The following is a 12,226-nucleotide window of genomic DNA, read 5'->3' as shown; positions in this document are numbered from 1 at the left end:
CTGCTGAATTCTGCACCAGCTGAACTTTATGAACAGTCTTCAGATATGTGGAAATGGCATTTTCCAGTGCCACATAATGTGCATTCTCCACTTGTGAGAAATCAGTTCTTCAGTGTGGCAGCATTTGTTCTCTGAAACTAACTTTCCATTGATATTAGGCAGTGACTTCACTGCACTCGTTTTGCGGCGCTGTTTCTCTTCTGCTGTGGTTCGACTTCCAACAAAGTTATGTTATTCACCTTCCTGCCTGCTGTGATTACATAACTAATCACATAGTTGTTATCTCACACCATTCATTTCAATGGAAGGTTGTTTATTTCAATGCAAAGGAAATGTAAATGGGAAAAAGGCATCAATTATGCTTCATATGCAGACTGAAAACACCAACAACAGTGAATATACATCATATTCTCTGGATTAACTTCTGTTCTGGGCATGGGGCAAACAAGCAAACATTGAAAATTTCCATTCCTCTCTCTCTCTCTGCATTCTCCGACAATGCTAGTTGAATTCAGCCTGCCTCTGAAGACATCCTAAAATGCCCTGTAAATAAAGCAGAAAAACAGATGTAGCTTTTACAGGGGGATTTTTTCCTCCCCCACCCCCCTTGGCTTGAGAAATTGAAGCATAGATTTCAGCCTAGCACTAGCTTGCAAAGTTTGCAAAAGTTGATTCCAGGTGCATTGTTCAGTCTCGTTGCCTAGACAGATTCACACATGAAGACACCAACGTGCTAAACACAATTCCACGGTGGCTGCCCCATTCATTGTGGCATTTTGTTTATGTTGCATTTGGATTTGTCCCATTGTCTTTAGGAGTTATCCCATCTTATTTTTATCATCACAACGATCCTAAGAAGAAAATTAGATTGAGGCATCCTGACTTCCTCAACGCCACCAGTGAATTTCATGGCTTAAGAATTAGTCTTAAATTCCCACATCAAAACCCAACCTTAGGCACTATATGACACTGAACCTCTTGATAGAAATCAATTGCTTCTTATTGCTCTATCAATTCCAGTATTATAAATTAGAGATGCTTGGGGAATTCAATTGCTGTGAATTTTAGTGTGAACTGGCCTGATCTGCACTTCATAGACTAACGCATGGACCCGAACTTAATTTTCCTTTGAATTTCACACTTCTACAATATTTGCAATGCAGTTCTCAGATCAAAAATGCATTAAAACATGACATCTGCTCTACTAATAGTCCATGGTCCAGGAAGTTGGCAAGGATTCTATTAGTAACAGTGCACCCATTCATAAAATCAAAGAAGTATAGATTTGGAAGGGCCATGAGGGTCATCTAGTGCAAGTCCCTGAAATGCAGACATATTTTGTGCCATGTGGGGCTCAGACCCATGACCCTGAGATTAAGAGTCTCATGCTCAACCAAATGAACTATCTGTTGTCCAATTTATTTCTGCATTGCAGGGTTTTGGATTAGACGAACCTCCAGGACCCTTCTAACTCTACAATTCTATGATTCTATGCATTTTTTTATAAAATATGTTTAGAAATGCGTACATATATTTGAAACATCCCCCCCAAAAAATATTATCATCAAATATGCTTTTTAAAATAAATTTACAAATCACATTTGTCCAGAACTATTCCAAATGGCATATTTAATGAGGAAATGGGATGGAATGAATTTATGAATGAACACATGTATATTAGCACAAACCAGAAATAGATCCAGCCATTCCTACTACCGCCTACCCCCACGTGCTCTCATTTGCAGCAGTGTTCCTTGGACATAAGAGTAGAAATTATGTTAGCTATCTTTTATCAAAAGATAGGCAAAGTTACTTGAGCAAGCCTATGCAGTACATAAATACAGGGAACTTTCTATAATTTAAGACTTGTTGCACAACTGTCTGATCAGCATCTGTGAAGAAGCTCATTTGAGGAAGGGTCAGGGATACATAGAAGCTTCTGATGATGTCATAGGCAATGGAGTCACATGGGTTACACAATCTCATCTGTAGTTGTGGGTGCAGAAAAGGTGTTTAAACCATGTGTCCTCAGGACTCTTAAAATGTCAAGGAAGATGAATGAAAATTAAATACATTCCATTACAGTGCCATAGAATATGTTATATATACCACCTGAAATGAAGGGCCATATATTACTTTTACCACATTTGAATTATGTTGCTTTCTTACTGAGTGTACAAAAAAGATAGATTAAAGAATTAATAGATGGAGCCACCTACTATTATGAAAGTAATATTTAATCATCATAAAATTCTACGGGTCCAGGATTCTGTCCCACCCTATCCACCACCCCATAGACTAAGAAAAAAGAAAATTAAGTTAAGGCGAGACCTTGATGAAAGAGCTAAGCATTGTATTTTACTCACTAGAGTTTTATATAGCTGAGTGATATATATCAGTGAGTTTTATATGTCAGTGATAAATCTTCTCATTCAGAGGCAGTTATCAACATCTTAAATGGACAGTGTGTGGTTGGACCTGTTCAAGCTGCTCATATCCACATGCTTTTGTTTGTTTGTTGTTTAGAATGGTCATACATGGAACTCAGATATTTATTTGAGAAGTTGGGTATTTGAACATTGCTTGCCCAGGATTGTGTGTTCATACATTGTACAGGGACAGTAGCTAATCTGTACCCTACTAGACTGTTTTGCATTTGCACACAATTACAAGTGCCAAGGCCTTTATTTATTTTTAAAGGACTATCTAACCAGTATGACTTCAGTGACATTGCTTACCAAGGAATGTTGGATAACATTTAGAAACTTGAGGTTTTTTTTGTTTAATTGGGGAATGAATTAACTCAAATAAGGTATTGAAATGTAGTTTTTTGTCTCTTTCCCTATTTATTTGATAACAGGTTTGCTATGTGAGCACAAAGGTGGTTGTTGTTGTTGTTGTTGTTGTTTTGTTGATTTGCACTTCTCACTGAGCATATCCCTCCCTGTCACATAGGGTACCCCCAACCCCCACACCATATTTGGTAGAGTGGTGAGAAAGGTGGCAGAAAGGGAGATGTGAGAAAGACCCTTTTTATTAGTGGAATCAGGGCCGTTAGGGTTAGTGGCGCCCTGTGCCACTGAGCCCGCCCATTTGGGGCACCCAGCAGTGGTAGTCCAGGACCGGCCGGGAACAGCTGCGAGGGCATGCTGGGCGGCGATGGCGGCTCTTCCTAAGGTCAGCCACGTTCTCTCGCTTCCTGCCTGGGAGAGGAGGCAGCGGTGGCACAGAAAGCTATGTGGCGCCCTTCTCCCTCCTGCCCACCCCGCAGCAGTAGCGGGAATGCTGAGGAAGCCCTTGTGGCAAGCGAGCCTTGAGCTGCCCAGCACAGGGGTGAGGAGGATGGGAAGGGGAAGGGCCGTCAAGAACGTTGCCTCCCACCCCTTCCGTTGAGGAAAAAGGTGGAGAGATTCATTCAGATTTGGGGCAGTAGGAGGGGAAATCTGACGGGGGGGCACACTACCATTAGGACTCAGTTTGGAGGTAAGGATGGACTCGAGAGCATGCTCTCCATGCAGTTAGTGGTTAAAAACAAACAAACACCAACAAAAGCCCTTTAAAGACGGGGGGAGGTTTTAAGGTCTTATTAGATTCAGCAGGGCTTACTCTCAGGTAAGTGCAATTAGGGCTGCAGCCTTTGTGACCCAAGTTTTGGGTCCTTTTTAGGATCAGGATGTCAGTGCTTTACACCCACCCCTACTCCACCCCCCACAATATTTGAAAACATCAGCATTGTACTTAAACACAAATTGGCCAGGAACTTCATTCTCTGTGTCTTTATCCATTTATTTAAAGAACAACAAAATGGTGATTGCTTTAACTTTTTGATATGTGGTGATTTGAATCATGAGGATGAATTACAAGAACTGCTGAGTCTTGAATGAGTCTTGCTTTGGAATTGAGGACCTCATTAGATTTTCTTCTGCCTTTTCATTTTATTTTGTTCTAAGGGCTTTTGTTAGAGATAATGCGTAAGCGTGGTGTCAGCTCCCTAAAAAAAGGTCAACAACTCTGGGAATGGGGGGGGGGGCGTGCCGGAGGGATCTTTGCACCACAGCGCTGGATATGCTTAAGATGGCCCTGAGTGGAATTCTGTACATGGAAATTAGTACCCAAGCTGTAGTGTTTCCTCACCACCTGTTACTGAAAATGTAAGATATTGCCAGTGTTTTGCTTGAGAAGGAGAATTGACAAAGAGGGCTGGCAGAGATTAACTCGAAAACTGGGCCCCTCTTTCCAAGGGTGATTGTGTACATAATATTTTGGGGAGCCCTCCTCAACTTTGTTAGCATTGTGAATAACTGAAGCTTATATTGCTGGTGGCCTTGGAACCTGTTTTCCTACACCGCCTCAGTAAGCATTTGAATACAGGACATTTCATGAATACAAAAATTACCATGTAAAATAACCATGTAAAACTACTTCATCAGCAATACATGTATTACTACCCAGTCATAGTTCCTATCCTCTGTTTCATAGCAAAATATTCGTATTGGGATATACTTTCAAACAGACCAAGCTGAAAATACAACATTTTCAATGTAAGCTAATTGTCCCATTCTTTATTTAATTTGGGTTTTTACTGTACAGTACATTGAGAAACCAGAGTAGAGGTTTGTTCTTACATTGATGCCTTAGAGCAGACAACATGAATATGAAAATTCCATTTTCATATCTGAGCAACACAGTATTATATAAGACAAGCAAAGCAAACAGACGGCAAATTGAATCCCAGTAACATGTGAAATACAAAAAAACTCAATAAAGGAAAAGGAGACACATTACAGGCAATTACATGCAAATTGCCATTCTTTTGGCAGACTCTTCCGAATACTATCTCATGGCAACTCTGTAAATTACATTGATAGGCCTGTAATTGTAAATTATTATGCTTTGTTATTACTGTTACTTTATTTTTCAATTTCTTTCTTTTTTGTATAGGGCTATATCCCCCCCCCCACCCAGATTTCTCTGCCCATTTTCAGACACTTCAGGCTGACAGTTATTCACACATAGAGACAAGAAAATGCCAATGGGCTGGTGTGCTCTCCATATTATACACAGACATTGGCTGTCTGCCTTGATCCCAAAACATGATTGTTGTGAGGAAAATGTGGTTCCGATCTAGGAACCTTTGTAAATTTTCTGACAAGGCAGAATCAGTGAAGATCCACAAATTTTGCAACAAGGGACAAAAGCCTGTTCCCCTCCCAAAATATTGGAGCCCAATCTGAAGAAGTGTGCATGCACACAAAAGCTCATACCAATAACAAACAGTTGGTTTCTAAGGTGCTACTTAGGACAGATCCTGAAGCTGAGGCTCCAATACTTTGGCCACCTTATGAGAAGAGAAGACTCCCTGGAAAAGACCCTGATGTTGGGAAAGATGGAGGGCACAAGGAGAAGGGGACGACAGAGGACGAGATGGTTGGACAGTGTTCTTGAAGCTACGAACATGAGTTTGACCAAACTGCGGGAGGCAGTGGAAGACAGGAGTGCCTGGCGTGCTATGGTCCATGGGGTCACGAAGAGTCGGACACAACTAAACAACAACAACAACAAGGTGCTACTGGAAGGAATTTTTAAATTTTGTTTCAACTATGGCAGACCAACACGGCTACCTACCTGTAACCCCAACAACATTACCACCCCTATCCCAATGCTATGTTACTACAGAAATAGTGGCTATATAAATTGTATTCTAATAATAAAATTAAAAAGATTAATAAATCAAGAATGAAACCAAATTTAATAGTGCTACAGCAGCTGTACATAGGTTTCTTTTTAAAAAAACTCTATGAAAACTGGCCTACTTTATAGGGCTGTTGTGATGATAAAATGGGAAGGGGGAGAACAAAATACACCCCTGTCAGCTGTTTGAACATACATGAATGAATGTTATAATGTGGGCACCAGTCTATCCATGATAGACCTGTGATATTGAGAAATTGGACCATACCCAGAGGCATCCAGTCTACTTTGGAAGACTGAATACAAAACCATCTGCCATTGCTGAGCATGCCCCATTCTTCTATTAAAACTTATATTTAATGAACGAGAAACAGGCGCACTGTTTATGTTTATTCATAACAAGTTAGATCTTACTTTTGAAGATAAAGAAACAAGTTTGATTATATATAGTACCAGCAATGCATTTTGGCACTGATAGGAATTTTAGCAATCAAGAGGAGATAAAAAGGCTTCAGAGAATTTAATCACGTACTTCAAAGTAGACTTAAGAACATATATTTCAGAAACTGAGATAAAATATGAATGTTTAATTTACCATCTTTCTTTCTTATCACAAGTGTTTCTGATTCCAATGCTAATAACCTAGTTGATTTTGACAGCTAACAGTGCTCGTCTAAAAAAAAATAAAAATAACAAACTGAACTAACTTTTGTTGCACGAAGAAACTGCTAATTAGCTTTTAGTTTTCAGAATGACTGCATGGGGGCTTAACTTTACTCATGCAAAGGTCAACATGCCTGCTTAAGTATTCACAGAATGGAGGGAAAGAATGAATGAAGACTATGCAACCACACAGTCCTTGCTTAATGTAATATATCCCGAAAGTCATATGGAATAAGCAGATTCTTTCTTTAAGCAATTTCTTTAACTGGTTGTGGTATCACAAAATCCCTTGTGATAAGAAAGTGATGGTATGAGAGTGCAAATGCTGAAATGTTCTGGAAACATGTCTTTTTTATGGCTGTTTTCCAGAGTCTCTCAACAGTACATTGTCAGTAGGATGACTTGCCTCTTAGGTTGCTGCACAACTCATGTAAGGGGAAGAAGTGGTTTTTAGCAACTCTTCTTCTGTCTGCACTACAACCCCCCAGCTTCATATCCTGTGGAGGATGATCAGAGCACCACTGAAATATACTCGGAGTTGAGAGTGAATTTCATGCTCTTTATTCAGCTCATAGTCATCAAGGAGAAGAAGAGAAGAATGGCTCTTTTCCCAAAACCATCTGCTTATATACATTATTTACACAATGGGCCTTGCGTGATTGGCTACTTCAGGGCTACACCTGTGGGCCAATCAGGTTGTGGATTGACTTCTGCCTGCAGCCTGATTGGCTGCTCCTACAGGCCAATCAGGTTGCAGATTCACTTCTGCCAGCCGCCTGATTGGCTGCTCCTGCAGGCCAATCAGGTTGCGGATTCACTTCCACCTGGAGTTGGATTGGGTAGCTCCTGCGGACCAATCAAACTGCTCATTCTGAATCCTATTGTTCTAGGATTCAGCTCAGTACATAACAACCACCAACATCAATTTGTCACCAGCAGGTCCCACCTTCCTACTGTCTTACTTACAACGAGTCCAGAGGGTGGCTTTGACTGTCAGTGTCTTCCTTCTTCATCTCAGTGTTGCCCCTGTAGAACACATCAGGGAATTGGCTAGGAACAAAACTAGAATTAGTAGGCTCAGCTTCACATTGGCTCTGGCTCCACCTATTGTCTTCCTGTCTTCCACCTGTAAGGGACACCAGCTGATCATATCCCACTATATTCCCAACACACAATAACATACTTTAGGAGTGCTCAGGGAGATGCAGAGGTAAGGGTGAGACGGGAAGGCCCCATGTCATAAATTCTGTTTTGCATGTGGAGGAAAGATTAGGTTGCGCCCCAGTTTTGCTGAAGTCCTCCTCATTACAAGTAGGGTTGCCAGACTCAATAGAGGACAGGACTTCTGTGCATTTAATTGCCCTGCTCTCTTTTGAGTCTGTAAACCTTAAAGAGGAACCGGCAGACTCTTTGCTTGGAAAATAAACAAAGGGTCTGCTGGTTTCTCTTTAAGGTTTCCAGACTCAAAAGAGAGCAGGACAATTAAAGGCACAGAAGTCCTGTCTCTGTTGAGTCTGGCAACCCTAATTACAAGAACAAGCACATTTTCATTTGCTATTTTGTCTAATATGTCATTTTGTAAGCATTTTGAAAGCAATTTCCACCACTGGATTGTTACACGATATTTATGCTAATATGTTTACACTACTGTAACCCATCCTCAGACCTTACATGAAGGGCAGTGAGAAATCCTATGAACAGATCAATAAATAAATGATGCATTTTAATGTACCTTTTACATATATATCATCTATCTATCATCTATCTATATCTTTGTACACTTTTGTTGGTTGGAGAATTGCAATGAGAAATTCAGAGATGTGTACATTATGAGAGATCGTTGTATTTCAGTTCACTTATTGTTTCAGGAAGTGCATACTCATACTAGCATGTGACATAGCTGCCAAGTTTTCCCTTTTCTCGTGAGGAAGCCTATTCAGCATAAGGGAAAATCCCTTTAAAAAAGGGATAACTTGGCAGCTATGGCAGGTGAATAGAACCAAATTTCTCCTCCATCCCTCGCTGACACACTAAGTAACACCCAACTTCAGTTCGCAAATGATTGCTTTTCATTTTGTCTGACTTTCCGGCATCTGACAATTGCCTCAAGAAAAGGAAGCCACAAACACTAAGAGATGGAACAAATGTTAAATGCTGTTGATTTAAAAAAGAAAGGAAAATCAAACCAGAAGAAAAGAGTCATTTCCGATGGGAAATGAAAATAGAAATGCAAATCAAACCTAAATACTTAACATATCTGATAAACAACTTTATAAAAATAGAAATAAAAAAAATGGCAAAGACCTTGGGAGCGTTCTTATCTTGGCTCATCTAAGCTTACTCATGTCTGCATATGAACACTGATCAACAAAGTCACTTTCCATCTGGTCTGTTAGGTCTTTTTGTTCATACTGAAGCTGTTCTCCATTACCCATGTACAGCTGGAACCAAATCAAGGGTATATCTTAAAATGATTCGTAGGCACAGCAGTAGATTTTTGGGCAATATATTGAGGAGATTTAACTTGGAAGCCACAGCCCAAGCAACTGAAGATAAAGATAGCAGCAATGTATTTATACCATTTGAAGTCAAAACCAATACCTGGGCTTGGGAGTCTGCAATCCTACAGCTGTTATTTGCCTCTGGCTCCCATCAGCCCTAACCAGCAATGGCAGGGCTCAGCACCTAGAGGGTCCTGCCCAATGTATATACCATTTAAAGTCCCAATCTGGTTCCACTCTAGAACAATAGCAGGGCCAGCGAAATGGTGTTCAGTATTGTGTGCAACAAGGTTGCTGCTAGCGGTAATGTCATGCAACTTACTGCTGGGAAAACAGAGGATGTAAGTTGACATTGCAATGCTTGTCATTCTTGCTAGTTGTACAAAGTTACAGAAATCAATGTAGTCAGAGAGGGTGTCGTAGGGGTGCCAGGCCAGCATAGGAGAGGCAGCAATCGCCTATACCCCATCCTAAAGACATTTTTGACAATTACAGAATGACCTACATAAACTGACACTTAAGGGTTTAACACAGAGAAGTTGCTAGGTTAATACTAAAACCTTATTGGCATCTGCAGCCCTGTTTCCCTTGTCTCTCAGAGACATAACACTGCTGGCAGTCACTCTATATGTCTTTTCATTCATACTAACCCATTGTGAAACATTTCACAGAATCAACATCCATCTCCTGCTGCCTCTGTGCCTCCGTCTACTAATATGAAGATTCATTTCTGAGAGGAAGCAACATGGAAAAGAGTTATTCATTACTACAGTAAATAGAAGAGAGTTAAAACTTATTTCTCAAATAAAAAAATTAATTGTTTTCCATTTCCTTCAGGGTGGATCCATTCTACAGAAATCTTTGTAGCAGGAAAATCTTGTGTAAGGGTATCAAAATGGATTTCTCAAAATTTGGAAATCCAAACTTGGATTTCCTAAAATTGGGTCTCCAGCTCTTTTTGGACTACAACTCCCATCATCCCTAGCTAGCAGGACCAGTGGTCAGGGATGGTGGGAATTGTAGTCCAAAAACATGTGGAGACCCAAGTTTAGGAAACCCTGGGTATATCACCATATACATGCAGGACCCCCCCCCCCGAAAATGTCATAAAATCATTGACTCACAGCTTCTTGGTGATACAGCAATTTCTTTACCTCCATATCAAATTGAACTTTTTCCAGGAAATTTACATAAAGCAGGGGTAGACCACAATAAGATGTGGTCCCATCCAGATGGTGTGGACTACAACTCCCATCAGAACCAGCCAGCATGGTCAGGAATGATGGGAGTTGTAGGCCATGAGATCTGGCGGGGACCACATTGTCTACCCCTGGCATCCGGTATTTATACTCTCTTTTCCCATCATTGATTAATCCATACAATGGATTGGAGACTACTACTGTTACATAAAGGTAAAGGTAAAGGGACCCCTGACCATTAGGTCCAGTCGTGACCGACTCTGGGGTTGCGGCGCTCATCTCGCATTATTGGCCGAGGGAGCTGGCATACAGCTTCCAGGTCATGTGACCAGCATGACAAAGCCGCTTCAGGTGAACCAGAACAGCACACGGAAACGCTGTTTACCTTCCCACTATTTATCTACTTGCACTTTGACGTGCTTTCGAACTGCTGTTACATAGAAACACATAAATGCACACTTGATGCGTCCATAAACATCTTACAGTGTCCTAGCATGGTGCTTGCCCTTGCATTGGCAAAGCCCACACCTGAATTCTATGACCACCTCACTGTAAACAAGTCCATTCAACCCAAGTAGCATCCTTAAATTTAATTAGCTAGCTTTGTAACATTTCTTCCTGATCATTAAACACCATAAAGAAAACAGGATCAAGTATAGATCCCTGCAGCAATATCTGTCAAACTAGAGAATTATCAATGTTTATGGTGCTGCATTGCTGCTTTCCCATTTTTACTGAACTAAAATGAGGAAATGGCCTGTTTATATTTAAGTGGTATTATACCAGAATTCCTTTAGTGTCCCAAAGGGCAATAGATGCTGTCTGTCACTACTGGGAGTAGCTAGAAGGAAGATGCATTGGATCGTAGATAAGGAGACAGTGGAAATAGAACAGTATTTTTTCTATTCAATCCCAGGCATGGATAAATAAACAGAGAGAGAGAGAGAGAGAGAGAGAGAGAGAGAGAGAGAGAGAGAGAGAGAGAGAGAGAGAGAGAGAGAGAGAGAGAGAGAGACTTACTGAGCCTCTGGTGGGCCACACTTATAGAGGGATGGTGATCTTTCATTTAGCTTGGTGGGTTGTAAGTTGTTCAAGCTTGCTTTCAATGGAGCAGTGCAGGAGTCAATATAATGCATCTGAGCATGGCTATAATCCACAAAAATATGTCGTAATGAATGTGTTAGTTTTTAAGATGCTGCAAGACTTTTTATTTTTTTATTGCTGCAACAAAAAACAATACTATGAATTGTGTAGGAGGGGGGTCCATGGTGGAACTACTGCCAAGGTTTATGCCCTACTATTTTTATGCAAGCATAGTGGGAGGGGGGGGGCTTTTTTCCTTTATTTTCTTCCATCGAATTTTAAAAAAAATCCCCATTGACACCAATAGAAGAGAAATTAACTATGTCAACTCCAGGGCGGGCATAGTTTTCAGCCCTTTTGAGGGTAATGTTGGGAAACACAAGGGGGGTTGTTATTTCTTGGATCTAAGATCTTCCCCCACATGCTCCTTTTTGGACCCTGCCACAGGTGGAATTTCATTAAGCATTTATAGGTACCAGCCTGAAAATGGAGCTTCACTTTGTTGGCAGAGCCATACTTACAATGATTCCTAAGGCACCTTAGCTGGACTCCCTGCAAAGATAGACTTGCTGTGCAACAAAGCTACATATGCTTCTGGAAACTGTTGTCATAGGAAATGTTCTCCGCAATCCATAAATACCAGGAACTAGCCCTGGTGTTTGTTGGTAGCAAACACTGGAGGTTGTTTCAAGTGAAGTCAATGTGCTTGCAGAATGACTTCTGTTATTGCAACAGAACTTCCATTCCTTCTCTTCTTGCCCCAGCCACCATCTATTTGGTAGGGCTGAGGACACCCGCCTCCCAAGATCTGAGTGTATGTGCCTGTACACGGGCATGAAAGGAAAGGAAAGGAAAGGAAAGGAAAGGAAAGGAAAGGGACGTTCCACTGTTTAAGTGGACAAGCACAACAGCTTCATTGGACACAACCCTAAATGGCCAGCTGCTGATGCCAAAAGGTGACTGGTTATATCAAATGGGTCTACCAGTCTATGCCTTAGGTATCATTAGTCCATAAGTTGCTTTATTTATATGTATGACAATGACTTTGTTGTAGAATCATAGAATTGGAGAGTTGGAAGAGATTGGTTG

General features: G+C 40.9%; 1 long non-coding RNA gene across 1 annotated transcript; it reads right to left on the bottom strand.

Moving 5' to 3' along the window:
* Nucleotides 1–314: 314 nt before the first annotated feature.
* LOC148687356 (uncharacterized) lies at nucleotides 315–9,587 on the bottom strand. The gene is made up of 3 exons (XR_015947906.1): nucleotides 9,506–9,587; nucleotides 7,321–7,404; nucleotides 315–543 (listed from the first exon to the last, which is right to left on the bottom strand). It is a non-coding gene; the product is annotated as an uncharacterized LOC148687356 (long non-coding RNA).
* Nucleotides 9,588–12,226: the final 2,639 nt, after the last annotated feature.

The sequence above is a fragment of the Zootoca vivipara genome, chromosome Z1, assembly GCF_965207765.1.
Source record: "Zootoca vivipara chromosome Z1, rZooViv2.hap1.1, whole genome shotgun sequence".
Lineage (NCBI taxonomy): Eukaryota > Metazoa > Chordata > Lepidosauria > Squamata > Lacertidae > Zootoca > Zootoca vivipara.
This window is presented reverse-complemented; position numbering and strand designations above follow the sequence as displayed.